The following is a 14,455-nucleotide window of genomic DNA, read 5'->3' on the forward strand; positions in this document are numbered from 1 at the left end:
TCATGTGAGAACACTGTTTTCATCATATTTATTATTCTACAAATGTATTTTTAAATGCACTGATGTGGTGTTTGCATGAAATGCAAGATGGCACATCATGGAATGTTTAAACTGAGCATCGCGGAGGATATGTGATATTTGGCACCCAGAGGAGTAGGACACGTAGATCCTATAAGAAGTAAAGACTCTCTCAATGGCCGTCCATACTCTGAGTTTAAACTTTACTTTTTGTGAAATGGTTTATGAAAAACAACACGGCTGCTACAGGTGAGGCTCGAACTCACAACCTCGGCATGGCTCAGTGCAAGTACTGCTGTATAAGTACCGCGCGCTAACCGATTGCGCCACTGGAGCTCTCTCTTTTCACATCTCCCCAGGTGAGCCATCTACAGCTGACCAAGTAGATGACAGACACTGCTCCATCATTCACTGTGCAAGATCGACTCACATGCTAGCATGTTATCATGACTATTAAAAATACAGTCCAAACGGAATAGATTCTATAATTGTCCTATAACATATGCTCTGTCTATTCAAAACCCCATAGAATTATATCTTGACAGTTCTGACAAAGTCTAGGGGAATCTTATGAATATTTGTAATTAGCACATAGTAAGAATTTCCCAAAAATGAAATGTAGGTCCCTGATTGGGGGAAGACGTGGAATGTGAGATCTTGCCTCAGCTGTTTTTTTCTTTTTTAGGTACAGTATATTGACACTTCAGTACCTTTTGTGAAGCAAGGTTTCAGATGGGGCTGTAGGGCAGACGAGGTGGCCGAGTGGTTAAGGCGATGGACTGCTAATCCATTGTGCTCTGCACGCGTGGGTTCGAATCCCACCTTCGTCGGAAAGCCATCAGAGTCTCTTTTGATGGCCAGCATTTCTTGTAGTATAATTACACTCTCTTTCAAGACAGAGCCAGGATCCGCTAGATGGGATCATCTGACTGTTCCATTTTAACAAATATGTCAAATAAAGTGAAGTATTTTGTGCGTAATAGAAATTAGATCTTTCATGGAGTTTCCAGAGGATTGCCTTTCACTCACTCCTGGCTTATTAACCAGTTTGGATAAATAGATTGATAAGAAAGCAGCTCTTACTCCTAAAGTTTAGGCCGTCTCAAATGAATGACTGTTAACATATGTCTGCCCCACAGAGACAGATCACTTCTAATAAGTGGGTTCTCTATATGTCACTGATTGCAGACATACTATCTAGAGCTATCGGTATGGTCTTGAATGCGAAAACTCTTATTTTCTCATATGAAAATGTAGTTTTTCATACTTCCAAAAAAAGTGCCTTAAGCATGGTCTTCAATGTGTGCGCGCACGTGGACATTCATATGCAACTACGTTTCCATACAGAGTCTCAAAATCATAGATATATTCATACCTCAGTAAGAATACATGTTGCAATTTACATCCTGTGTGCAGACTGGCCTTGTAGCTCAGTGGCAGAGCACTGGTCTTGTAAACCAGGGGTCATGAGTTCAAGCCTCATCAGGGCCTTTTTACATGAGTCTTTCTGTATGTTGTTTTCAAGTCATTCTTCCCTGGAGTCACACCTTGCTTTAGGATTGCTTATTGCCAAGCTTCCCTTTCCTGCTTTCATATTATCAAGAAAATATCATGAAGATCATTGAATTATACATTATTGCCTCACCCCTTCCGATCGCCTGACGAACGCCTGACAAACGCCATTCTCACCCTGCCGGGCAAAGCCAAATAAGCCATGCATATTTACAGTTCCTTTGAAAGGCAGAGCGAGGACTAGGACCTCTGTTCCGACTGAATCTGCATCCACAGAAAGGATGTTATAAGGCCCTACAAATTTCACCAAGGAGATGTGAAAGTCTTCCCCCATAAAATACTTTTTTTCCCAGATACCCCGGCTCTTAGGCAAATGAGGTTACTCCTCAAAACCCCACCCCCACTCACCATAAATATCCTTCTCTCCTGCTGTCCATTCAAATGATACAAGGTATCTTGTACATAGAGAGAAAGGGAGAATAGGCAGACTTGCTTCAAAGATTTGGTGACCTTGGATGGGTGGGTTGAATGAAGAAGTGAACCTGGTTTCTGGCAAAGGAGTATCGAGATGAAGATGAGGAAAAGTGAACATGGACCACATTCATAGGTTAGAGAAATACATTTAATAGGTTGAATGGTTTTGAAAAGTGAACTTCGAGCAGTAATTGTTGTTTTTTAAACTGCAAAGAAATTAAAAATGAATGTGGGATTGGAGGCACACTCTGAGCAGAAAAGCACCATAAGCTGCTATGGTGCAACTCAAGATGGTGAATAGAACCTTTAATATGATGATGCTCTTCTTTTGCTAGTTTTTTCGAGTCACCTTTTATTGTAAGTAGCTGATACAGCATTTTTTGCAGCTCTTCAGTTTATGGTTATCATGTGAGAACACTGTTTTCATCATATTTATTATTCTACAAATGTATTTTTAAATGCACTGATGTGGTGTTTGCATGAAATGCAAGATGGCACATCATGGAATGTTTAAACTGAGCATCGCGGAGGATATGTGATATTTGGCACCCAGAGGAGTAGGACACGTAGATCCTATAAGAAGTAAAGACTCTCTCAAGGGCCGTCCATACTCTGAGTTTAAAGTTTACTTTTTGTGAAATGGTTTATGAAAAACAACACGGCTGCTACAGGTGAGGCTCGAACTCACAACCTCGGCATGGCTCAGTGCAAGTACTGCTGTATAAGTACCGCGCGCTAACCGATTGCGCCACTGGAGCTCTCTCTTTTCACATCTCCCCAGGTGAGCCATCTACAGCTGACCAAGTAGATGACAGACACTGCTCCATCATTCACTGTGCAAGATCGACTCACATGCTAGCATGTTATCATGACTATTAAAAATACAGTCCAAACGGAATAGATTCTATAATTGTCCTATAACATATGCTCTGTCTATTCAAAACCCCATAGAATTATATCTTGACAGTTCTGACAAAGTCTAGGGGAATCTTATGAATATTTGCAATTAGCACATAGTAAGAATTTCCCAAAAATGAAATGTAGGTCCCTGATTGGGGGAAGACGTGGAATGTGAGATCTTGCCTCAGCTGTTTTTTTCTTTTTTAGGTACAGTATATTGACACTTCAGTACCTTTTGTGAAGCAAGGTTTCAGATGGGGCTGTAGGGCAGACGAGGTGGCCGAGTGGTTAAGGCGATGGACTGCTAATCCATTGTGCTCTGCACGCGTGGGTTCGAATCCCACCTTCGTCGGAAAGCCATCAGAGTCTCTTTTGATGGCCAGCATTTCTTGTAGTATAATTACACTCTCTTTCAAGACAGAGCCAGGATCCGCTAGATGGGATCATCTGACTGTTCCATTTTAACAAATATGTCAAATAAAGTGAAGTATTTTGTGCGTAATAGAAATTAGATCTTTCATGGAGTTTCCAGAGGATTGCCTTTCACTCACTCCTGGCTTATTAACCAGTTTGGATAAATAGATTGATAAGAAAGCAGCTCTTACTCCTAAAGTTTAGGCCGTCTCAAATGAATGACTGTTAACATATGTCTGCCCCACAGAGACAGATCACTTCTAATAAGTGGGTTCTCTATATGTCACTGATTGCAGACATACTATCTAGAGCTATCGGTATGGTCTTGAATGCGAAAACTCTTATTTTCTCATATGAAAATGTAGTTTTTCATACTTCCAAAAAAAGTGCCTTAAGCATGGTCTTCAATGTGTGCGCGCACGTGGACATTCATATGCAACTACGTTTCCATACAGAGTCTCAAAATCATAGATATATTCATACCTCAGTAAGAATACATGTTGCAATTTACATCCTGTGTGCAGACTGGCTTTGTAGCTCAGTGGCAGAGCACTGGTCTTGTAAACCAGGGGTCATGAGTTCAAGCCTCATCAGGGCCTTTTTACATGAGTCTTTCTGTATGTTGTTTTCAAGTCATTCTTCCCTGGAGTCACACCTTGCTTTAGGATTGCTTATTGCCAAGCTTCCCTTTCCTGCTTTCATATTATCAAGAAAATATCATGAAGATCATTGAATTATACATTATTGCCTCACCCCTTCCGATCGCCTGACGAACGCCTGACAAACGCCATTCTCACCCTGCCGGGCAAAGCCAAATAAGCCATGCATATTTACAGTTCCTTTGAAAGGCAGAGCGAGGACTAGGACCTCTGTTCCGACTGAATCTGCATCCACAGAAAGGATGTTATAAGGCCCTACAAATTTCACCAAGGAGATGTGAAAGTCTTCCCCCATAAAATACTTTTTTTCCCAGATACCCCGGCTCTTAGGCAAATGAGGTTACTCCTCAAAACCCCACCCCCACTTACCATAAATATCCTTCTCTCCTGCTGTCCATTCAAATGATACAAGGTATCTTGTACATAGAGAGAAAGGGAGAATAGGCAGACTTGCTTCAAAGATTTGGTGACCTTGGATGGGTGGGTTGAATGAAGAAGTGAACCTGGTTTCTGGCAAAGGAGTATCGAGATGAAGATGAGGAAAAGTGAACATGGACCACATTCATAGGTTAGAGAAATACATTTAATAGGTTGAATGGTTTTGAAAAGTGAACTTCGAGCAGTAATTGTTGTTTTTTAAACTGCAAAGAAATTAAAAATGAATGTGGGATTGGAGGCACACTCTGAGCAGAAAAGCACCATAAGCTGCTATGGTGCAACTCAAGATGGTGAATAGAACCTTTAATATGATGATGCTCTTCTTTTGCTAGTTTTTTCGAGTCACCTTTTATTGTAAGTAGCTGATACAGCATTTTTTGCAGCTCTTCAGTTTATGGTTATCATGTGAGAACACTGTTTTCATCATATTTATTATTCTACAAATGTATTTTTAAATGCACTGATGTGGTGTTTGCATGAAATGCAAGATGGCACATCATGGAATGTTTAAACTGAGCATCGCGGAGGATATGTGATATTTGGCACCCAGAGGAGTAGGACACATAGATCCTATAAGAAGTAAAGACTCTCTAGCAAGGGCCGTCCATACTCTGAGTTTAAACTTTACTTTTTGTGAAATGGTTTATGAAAATCAACACGGCTGCTACAGGTGAGGCTCGAACTCACAGCCTCGGCATGGCTCAGTGCAAGTACTGCTGTATAAGTACCGCGCGCTAACCGATTGCGCCACTGGAGCTCTCTCTTTTCACATCTCCCCAGGTGAGCCATCTACAGCTGACCAAGTAGATGACAGACACTGCTCCATCATTCACTGTGCAAGATCGACTCACATGCTAGCATGTTATCATGACTATTAAAAATACAGTCCAAACGGAATAGATTCTATAATTGTCCTATAACATATGCTCTGTCTATTCAAAACCCCATAGAATTATATCTTGACAGTTCTGACAAAGTCTAGGGGAATCTTATGAATATTTGTAATTAGCACATAGTAAGAATTTCCCAAAAATGAAATGTAGGTCCCTGATTGGGGGAAGACGTGGAATGTGAGATCTTGCCTCAGCTGTTTTTTTCTTTTTTAGGTACAGTATATTGACACTTCAGTACCTTTTGTGAAGCAAGGTTTCAGATGGGGCTGTAGGGCAGACGAGGTGGCCGAGTGGTTAAGTCGATGGACTGCTAATCCATTGTGCTCTGCACGCGTGGGTTCGAATCCCACCTTCATCGGAAAGCCATCAGAGTCTCTTTTGATGGCCAGCATTTCTTGTAGTATAATTACACTCTCTTTCAAGACAGAGCCAGGATCCGCTAGATGGGATCATCTGACTGTTCCATTTTAACAAATATGTCAAATAAAGTGAAGTATTTTGTGCGTAATAGAAATTAGATCTTTCATGGAGTTTCCAGAGGATTGCCTTTCACTCACTCCTGGCTTATGAACCAGTTTGGATAAATAGATTGATAAGAAAGCAGCTCTTACTCCTAAAGTTTAGGCCGTCTCAAATGAATGACTGTTAACATATGTCTGCCCCACAGAGACAGATCACTTCTAATAAGTGGGTTCTCTATATGTCACTGATTGCAGACATACTAACTAGAGCTATCGGTATGGTCTTGAATGCGAAAACTCTTATTTTCTCATATGAAAATGTAGTTTTTCATACTTCCAAAAAAAGTGCCTTAAGCATGGTCTTCAATGTGTGCGCGCACGTGGACATTCATATGCAACTACGTTTCCATACAGAGTCTCAAAATCATAGATATATTCATACCTCAGTAAGAATACATGTTGCAATTTACATCCTGCGTGCAGACTGGCCTTGTAGCTCAGTGGCAGAGCACTGGTCTTGTAAACCAGGGGTCATGAGTTCAAGCCTCATCAGGGCCTTTTTACATGAGTCTTTCTGTATGTTGTTTTCAAGTCATTCTTCCCTGGAGTCACACCTTGCTTTAGGATTGCTTATTGCCAAGCTTCCCTTTCCTGCTTTCATATTATCAAGAAAATATCATGAAGATCATTGAATTATAAATTATTGCATCACCCCTTCCGATCGCCTGACGAACGCCTGACGAACGCCATTCTCACCCTGCCGGGCAAGCCCTGCCGGGCAAAGCCAAATAAGCCATGCATATTTACAGTTCCTTTGAAAGGCAGAGCGAGGACTAGGACCTCTGTTCCGACTGAATCTGCATCCACAGAAAGGATGTTATAAGGCCCTACAAATTTCACCAAGGAGATGTGAAAGTCTTCCCCCATAAAATACTTTTTTTCCCAGATACCCCGGCTCTTAGGCAAATGAGGTTACTCCTCAAAACCCCACCCCCACTCACCATAAATATCCTTCTCTCCTGCTGTCCATTCAAATGATACAAGGTATCTTGTACATAGAGAGAAAGGGAGAATAGGCAGACTTGCTTCAAAGATTTGGTGACCTTGGATGGGTGGGTTAAATGAAGAAGTGAACCTGGTTTCTGGCAAAGGAGTATCGAGATGAAGATGAGGAAAAGTGAACATGGACCACATTCATAGGTTAGAGAAATACATTTAATAGGTTGAATGGTTTTGAAAAGTGAACTTCGAGCAGTAATTGTTGGTTTTTAAACTGCAAAGAAATTAAAAATGAATGTGGGATTGGAAGCACACTCTGAGCAGAAAAGCACCATAAGCTGCTATGGTGCAACTCAAGATGGTGAATAGAACCTTTAATATGATGATGCTCTTCTTTTGCTAGTTTTTTCGAGTCACCTTTTATTGTAAGTAGCTGATACAGCATTTTTTGCAGCTCTTCAGTTTATGGTTATCATGTGAGAACACTGTTTTCATCATATTTATTATTCTACAAATGTATTTTTAAATGCACTGATGTGGTGTTTGCATGAAATGCAAGATGGCACATCATGGAATGTTTAAACTGAGCATCGCGGAGGATATGTGATATTTGGCACCCAGAGGAGTAGGACACGTAGATCCTATAAGAAGTAAAGACTCTCTCAATGGCCGTCCATACTCTGAGTTTAAACTTTACTTTTTGTGAAATGGTTTATGAAAAACAACACGGCTGCTACAGGTGAGGCTCGAACTCACAACCTCGGCATGGCTCAGTGCAAGTACTGCTGTATAAGTACCGCGCGCTAACCGATTGCGCCACTGGAGCTCTCTCTTTTCACATCTCCCCAGGTGAGCCATCTACAGCTGACCAAGTAGATGACAGACACTGCTCCATCATTCACTGTGCAAGATCGACTCACATGCTAGCATGTTATCATGACTATTAAAAATACAGTCCAAACGGAATAGATTCTATAATTGTCCTATAACATATGCTCTGTCTATTCAAAACCCCATAGAATTATATCTTGACAGTTCTGACAAAGTCTAGGGGAATCTTATGAATATTTGTAATTAGCACATAGTAAGAATTTCCCAAAAATGAAATGTAGGTCCCTGATTGGGGGAAGACGTGGAATGTGAGATCTTGCCTCAGCTGTTTTTTTCTTTTTTAGGTACAGTATATTGACACTTCAGTACCTTTTGTGAAGCAAGGTTTCAGATGGGGCTGTAGGGCAGACGAGGTGGCCGAGTGGTTAAGGCGATGGACTGCTAATCCATTGTGCTCTGCACGCGTGGGTTCGAATCCCACCTTCGTCGGAAAGCCATCAGAGTCTCTTTTGATGGCCAGCATTTCTTGTAGTATAATTACACTCTCTTTCAAGACAGAGCCAGGATCCGCTAGATGGGATCATCTGACTGTTCCATTTTAACAAATATGTCAAATAAAGTGAAGTATTTTGTGCGTAATAGAAATTAGATCTTTCATGGAGTTTCCAGAGGATTGCCTTTCACTCACTCCTGGCTTATTAACCAGTTTGGATAAATAGATTGATAAGAAAGCAGCTCTTACTCCTAAAGTTTAGGCCGTCTCAAATGAATGACTGTTAACATATGTCTGCCCCACAGAGACAGATCACTTCTAATAAGTGGGTTCTCTATATGTCACTGATTGCAGACATACTATCTAGAGCTATCGGTATGGTCTTGAATGCGAAAACTCTTATTTTCTCATATGAAAATGTAGTTTTTCATACTTCCAAAAAAAGTGCCTTAAGCATGGTCTTCAATGTGTGCGCGCACGTGGACATTCATATGCAACTACGTTTCCATACAGAGTCTCAAAATCATAGATATATTCATACCTCAGTAAGAATACATGTTGCAATTTACATCCTGTGTGCAGACTGGCCTTGTAGCTCAGTGGCAGAGCACTGGTCTTGTAAACCAGGGGTCATGAGTTCAAGCCTCATCAGGGCCTTTTTACATGAGTCTTTCTGTATGTTGTTTTCAAGTCATTCTTCCCTGGAGTCACACCTTGCTTTAGGATTGCTTATTGCCAAGCTTCCCTTTCCTGCTTTCATATTATCAAGAAAATATCATGAAGATCATTGAATTATACATTATTGCCTCACCCCTTCCGATCGCCTGACGAACGCCTGACAAACGCCATTCTCACCCTGCCGGGCAAAGCCAAATAAGCCATGCATATTTACAGTTCCTTTGAAAGGCAGAGCGAGGACTAGGACCTCTGTTCCGACTGAATCTGCATCCACAGAAAGGATGTTATAAGGCCCTACAAATTTCACCAAGGAGATGTGAAAGTCTTCCCCCATAAAATACTTTTTTTCCCAGATACCCCGGCTCTTAGGCAAATGAGGTTACTCCTCAAAACCCCACCCCCACTCACCATAAATATCCTTCTCTCCTGCTGTCCATTCAAATGATACAAGGTATCTTGTACATAGAGAGAAAGGGAGAATAGGCAGACTTGCTTCAAAGATTTGGTGACCTTGGATGGGTGGGTTGAATGAAGAAGTGAACCTGGTTTCTGGCAAAGGAGTATCGAGATGAAGATGAGGAAAAGTGAACATGGACCACATTCATAGGTTAGAGAAATACATTTAATAGGTTGAATGGTTTTGAAAAGTGAACTTCGAGCAGTAATTGTTGGTTTTTAAACTGCAAAGAAATTAAAAATGAATGTGGGATTGGAGGCACACTCTGAGCAGAAAAGCACCATAAGCTGCTATGGTGCAACTCAAGATGGTGAATAGAACCTTTAATATGATGATGCTCTTCTTTTGCTAGTTTTTTCGAGTCACCTTTTATTGTAAGTAGCTGATACAGCATTTTTTGCAGCTCTTCAGTTTATGGTTATCATGTGAGAACACTGTTTTCATCATATTTATTATTCTACAAATGTATTTTTAAATGCACTGATGTGGTGTTTGCATGAAATGCAAGATGGCACATCATGGAATGTTTAAACTGAGCATCGCGGAGGATATGTGATATTTGGCACCCAGAGGAGTAGGACACGTAGATCCTATAAGAAGTAAAGACTCTCTCAAGGGCCGTCCATACTCTGAGTTTAAAGTTTACTTTTTGTGAAATGGTTTATGAAAAACAACACGGCTGCTACAGGTGAGGCTCGAACTCACAACCTCGGCATGGCTCAGTGCAAGTACTGCTGTATAAGTACCGCGCGCTAACCGATTGCGCCACTGGAGCTCTCTCTTTTCACATCTCCCCAGGTGAGCCATCTACAGCTGACCAAGTAGATGACAGACACTGCTCCATCATTCACTGTGCAAGATCGACTCACATGCTAGCATGTTATCATGACTATTAAAAATACAGTCCAAACGGAATAGATTCTATAATTGTCCTATAACATATGCTCTGTCTATTCAAAACCCCATAGAATTATATCTTGACAGTTCTGACAAAGTCTAGGGGAATCTTATGAATATTTGCAATTAGCACATAGTAAGAATTTCCCAAAAATGAAATGTAGGTCCCTGATTGGGGGAAGACGTGGAATGTGAGATCTTGCCTCAGCTGTTTTTTTCTTTTTTAGGTACAGTATATTGACACTTCAGTACCTTTTGTGAAGCAAGGTTTCAGATGGGGCTGTAGGGCAGACGAGGTGGCCGAGTGGTTAAGGCGATGGACTGCTAATCCATTGTGCTCTGCTCGCGTGGGTTCGAATCCCACCTTCGTCGGAAAGCCATCAGAGTCTCTTTTGATGGCCAGCATTTCTTGTAGTATAATTACACTCTCTTTCAAGACAGAGCCAGGATCCGCTAGATGGGATCATCTGACTGTTCCATTTTAACAAATATGTCAAATAAAGTGAAGTATTTTGTGCGTAATAGAAATTAGATCTTTCATGGAGTTTCCAGAGGATTGCCTTTCACTCACTCCTGGCTTATTAACCAGTTTGGATAAATAGATTGATAAGAAAGCAGCTCTTACTCCTAAAGTTTAGGCCGTCTCAAATGAATGACTGTTAACATATGTCTGCCCCACAGAGACAGATCACTTCTAATAAGTGGGTTCTCTATATGTCACTGATTGCAGACATACTATCTAGAGCTATCGGTATGGTCTTGAATGCGAAAACTCTTATTTTCTCATATGATAATGTAGTTTTTCATACTTCCAAAAAAAGTGCCTTAAGCATGGTCTTCAATGTGTGCGCGCACGTGGACATTCATATGCAACTACGTTTCCATACAGAGTCTCAAAATCATAGATATATTCATACCTCAGTAAGAATACATGTTGCAATTTACATCCTGTGTGCAGACTGGCCTTGTAGCTCAGTGGCAGAGCACTGGTCTTGTAAACCAGGGGTCATGAGTTCAAGCCTCATCAGGGCCTTTTTACATGAGTCTTTCTGTATGTTGTTTTCAAGTCATTCTTCCCTGGAGTCACACCTTGCTTTAGGATTGCTTATTGCCAAGCTTCCCTTTCCTGCTTTCATATTATCAAGAAAATATCGGAGGAGGAGCCAAGATGGCGACCGGAGCAGACGCTTGAGCGCCCGGCTCCGTCGGTCCGTGGCCTCGGACTACTATCCTGATGCCCATCCTCGCCGATTTTCGAGGAAAACGTGTGCGAAGACGCGCTGGCCGTGCTGCCGCTTTCCCGGAGTCTCAGCCCGCCCGGATGCCCGAGTTCTGTGTGCTTTTGTCTTCGGCACTGAAATCCTGCGCCATTACGGCCTTTGCTGGCCCCCTGGAAGCTCCGCAGTTACCGGACCAGCGAGCGCTAACCTGAGCCCCGCGGTCCCGATCTCCCCTCGCACCACGGATCGCTGCCGGATGAGCCCGGAGAGGGACGGCCGGACACCTTCTGCACCCTGTGCCGGCCGGGCTGGAGCTGTGGGGTGGGCCCGGTGCGGCGTGTCTCCTGCCCCGCTCTGATGACCGCGCTGTGGGATGCTGCTGCCCCCTTCGCCTATTGCCTAGCCAGCGGCGAAGGGAACCTGCGAGAAGAGAAGCGACTGTCGGCCGTTCCCGTTGCGGCGTAGACCTGAGGGGAATTGACTCCTTGCCACGACTCCCCCCCCCCCCTCGGCCATTGCAACGTATAGCGGCAAAACATGGCGCTGAGTGCCTGCTCGAGGCTGGGGGGTGCTACTCCGGTCTCGCCCGCTGCCCACTTCGCCCTCCCTCTTACGGACACCAGCTCCACGGTGCCGTCCCGGATTGCTGCCGCTGTGGGGGCCCAGCCTCCGCTGACATGCGGCTCCGTTCTGGCTGCCCTGCGGGACTTCCAACTACAGCTGTGCGCTGGCCTGCAAGCGCTGAGTGAGCGGCTTGACCCCATACTGTCGGCTGCGGGTCGTGAGCGCACAGTTTGTCATCTACAGGGCGTGGGTCTCCCGGTGCTTTTGTCCACTTGCGGGGACGCAATGGCGGTGTATGACTGTGCTACACTGATGCCTTCACCTGGCGCTCCCGGCGCTCAGGGTACACCGCTCTACACCTCAACTGCGGACACTTTGTCCCCCTGGTCATGGCTGCCTGCTTCATTGTTGCCTGCCTCGCCGCGTCCGCTGGACTATCCTGTTGAGCGATACCTAACTGCGTCGAGGAACCGTCCGCGGTGGACCACGGCTTATTTTTTGTGGAACTCCTGTACCTTAATTGCCAGGTTTGGATTTTATGTGGTGCAAAGAGGGACCTCAACCGATGGTCGGCGGCCATTTCGTGATCCTACTTCACCATCCTTTCACGAGCGGCCATCTTGTCTTTGTCTGCTCGGGACACGGGGCCTTCATGCAGGGGCTGGTTTAATCCCACGCCCGCGATCGGGCCAGGGCTAGACTGATTTCTATTGACAGGGTTTATGGACGGGCTGGCCTGGGACTGGAACTGTATGTCTGTTTTGCGCGCACTCATCGCGACTTGTATCCATTCGCTTACACTGTGGTGCCATGGTATCTTCGCATGCCGTTTTTTGGAGTAGTGGGCTCTCAGTGTGTGGGGGCCATGACTGGCTGATGGTTCGGGGCGCTCTGGTGTCCCGTGGGCTCCTCCCCACCTTCTTTTCTGTTTTCTTATTTTCTTTACTCTATTCCCACTTTCTCTCTTCTCTATATTTCGGGTTCATTGGGCGACAGGCACTATGTCGGGGGGGGGTAGGCCGTAGCCTCCGCATTGGTGTAGGGTGGGGGGATAATACTCTGTTCTTAATTAGTTCTATGGGCCTTTTTTCTTCTATGTCTCTGCGCTCTACTTTCTTCGATTCGGGGTCCGGGTGTGGGGTGGATCAAGTGGGGGCGGCTCCGGAGGGGTGCGTACTTGCTCATGTGACTATCCTGTTATATTTCTGCACCGCCTCACTGTTTGAGTTTTTAATTTCCATTGTTGTTCTTACTGATGTTGCTGCTCTCCCGTGTGGGGAGGCTATCTTGCGGACTCGAATCTCCTTTGTTCTTATCCTTCATTGACTCTTTTCTCTGATAAAATAATCTAAAAACTTAAAATTAACCTTCACTTCTCCTTCCCCGGGTGTCAAAGATATCTCCAGTAGGTGACTCATAACTCGTTGTTAATCCTGACCATTGACGCACGGGGGATGTAATGTGGATATCAGTGCTTCATTGTATCGTGGCCGGCCTGACGGTTGTAGGCCCGTATTTGTTCTTTTAAGATGCACAAATAAAGGTTTTTAAAAAAAAAAAAAAAAAAAAAAAAAAAGAAAATATCATGAAGATCATTGAATTATACATTATTGCCTCACCCCTTCCGATCGCCTGACGAACGCCTGACAAACGCCATTCTCACCCTGCCGGGCAAAGCCAAATAAGCCATGCATATTTACAGTTCCTTTGAAAGGCAGAGCGAGGACTAGAACCTCTGTTCCGACTGAATCTGCATCCACAGAAAGGATGTTATAAGGCCCTACAAATTTCACCAAGGAGATGTGAAAGTCTTCCCCCATAAAATACTTTTTTTCCCAGATACCCCGGCTCTTAGGCAAATGAGGTTACTCCTCAAAACCCCACCCCCACTCACCATAAATATCCTTCTCTCCTGCTGTCCATTCAAATGATACAAGGTATCTTGTACATAGAGAGAAAGGGAGAATAGGCAGACTTGCTTCAAAGATTTGGTGACTTTGGATGGGTGGGTTGAATGAAGAAGTGAACCTGGTTTCTGGGAAAGGAGTATCGAGATGAAGATGAGGAAAAGTGAACATGGACCACATTCATAGGTTAGAGAAATACATTTAATAGGTTGAATGGTTTTGAAAAGTGAACTTCGAGCAGTAATTGTTGGTTTTTAAACTGCAAAGAAATTAAAAATGAATGTGGGATTGGAGGCACACTCTGAACAGAAAGGCACCATAAGCTGCTATGGTGCAACTCAAGATGGTGAATAGAACCTTTAATATGATGATGCTCTTCTTTTGCTAGTTTTTTCGAGTCACCTTTTATTGTAAGTAGCTGATACAGCATTTTTTGCAGCTCTTCAGTTTATGGTTATCATGTGAGAACACAGTTTTCATCATATTTATTATTCTACAAATGTATTTTTAAATGCACTGATGTGGTGTTTGCATGAAATGCAAGATGGCACATCATGGAATGTTTAAACTGAGCATCGCGGAGGATATGTGATATTTGGCACCCAGAGGAGTAGGACACGTAGATCCTATAAGAAGTAAA

At 43.4% G+C, this 14,455-nt stretch overlaps 7 non-coding genes across 7 annotated transcripts; all 7 read left to right on the top strand.

Annotated features, from left to right (window-relative positions):
- Positions 1-766: 766 nt before the first annotated feature.
- TRNAS-GCU (transfer RNA serine (anticodon GCU)) lies at positions 767-848 on the top strand. Its single transcript has one exon. It is a non-coding gene; the product is annotated as a tRNA-Ser (tRNA).
- A 589-nt stretch (positions 849-1,437) lies between these two features.
- Positions 1,438-1,509, top strand: TRNAT-UGU (transfer RNA threonine (anticodon UGU)). Its single transcript has one exon. It is a non-coding gene; the product is annotated as a tRNA-Thr (tRNA).
- A 1,665-nt stretch (positions 1,510-3,174) lies between these two features.
- On the top strand, positions 3,175-3,256 carry TRNAS-GCU (transfer RNA serine (anticodon GCU)). The gene has a single exon. It is a non-coding gene; the product is annotated as a tRNA-Ser (tRNA).
- A 2,999-nt stretch (positions 3,257-6,255) lies between these two features.
- Positions 6,256-6,327, top strand: TRNAT-UGU (transfer RNA threonine (anticodon UGU)). Its single transcript has one exon. It is a non-coding gene; the product is annotated as a tRNA-Thr (tRNA).
- A 1,679-nt stretch (positions 6,328-8,006) lies between these two features.
- Positions 8,007-8,088, top strand: TRNAS-GCU (transfer RNA serine (anticodon GCU)). The gene has a single exon. It is a non-coding gene; the product is annotated as a tRNA-Ser (tRNA).
- Positions 8,089-8,677: 589 nt separating this feature from the next.
- Positions 8,678-8,749, top strand: TRNAT-UGU (transfer RNA threonine (anticodon UGU)). Its single transcript has one exon. It is a non-coding gene; the product is annotated as a tRNA-Thr (tRNA).
- Positions 8,750-11,085: 2,336 nt separating this feature from the next.
- TRNAT-UGU (transfer RNA threonine (anticodon UGU)) lies at positions 11,086-11,157 on the top strand. Its single transcript has one exon. It is a non-coding gene; the product is annotated as a tRNA-Thr (tRNA).
- The last annotated feature ends 3,298 nt before the right edge of the window (positions 11,158-14,455 follow it).

Source organism: Triturus cristatus, chromosome 12 (assembly GCF_964204655.1).
Source record: "Triturus cristatus chromosome 12, aTriCri1.1, whole genome shotgun sequence".
NCBI lineage: Eukaryota > Metazoa > Chordata > Amphibia > Caudata > Salamandridae > Triturus > Triturus cristatus.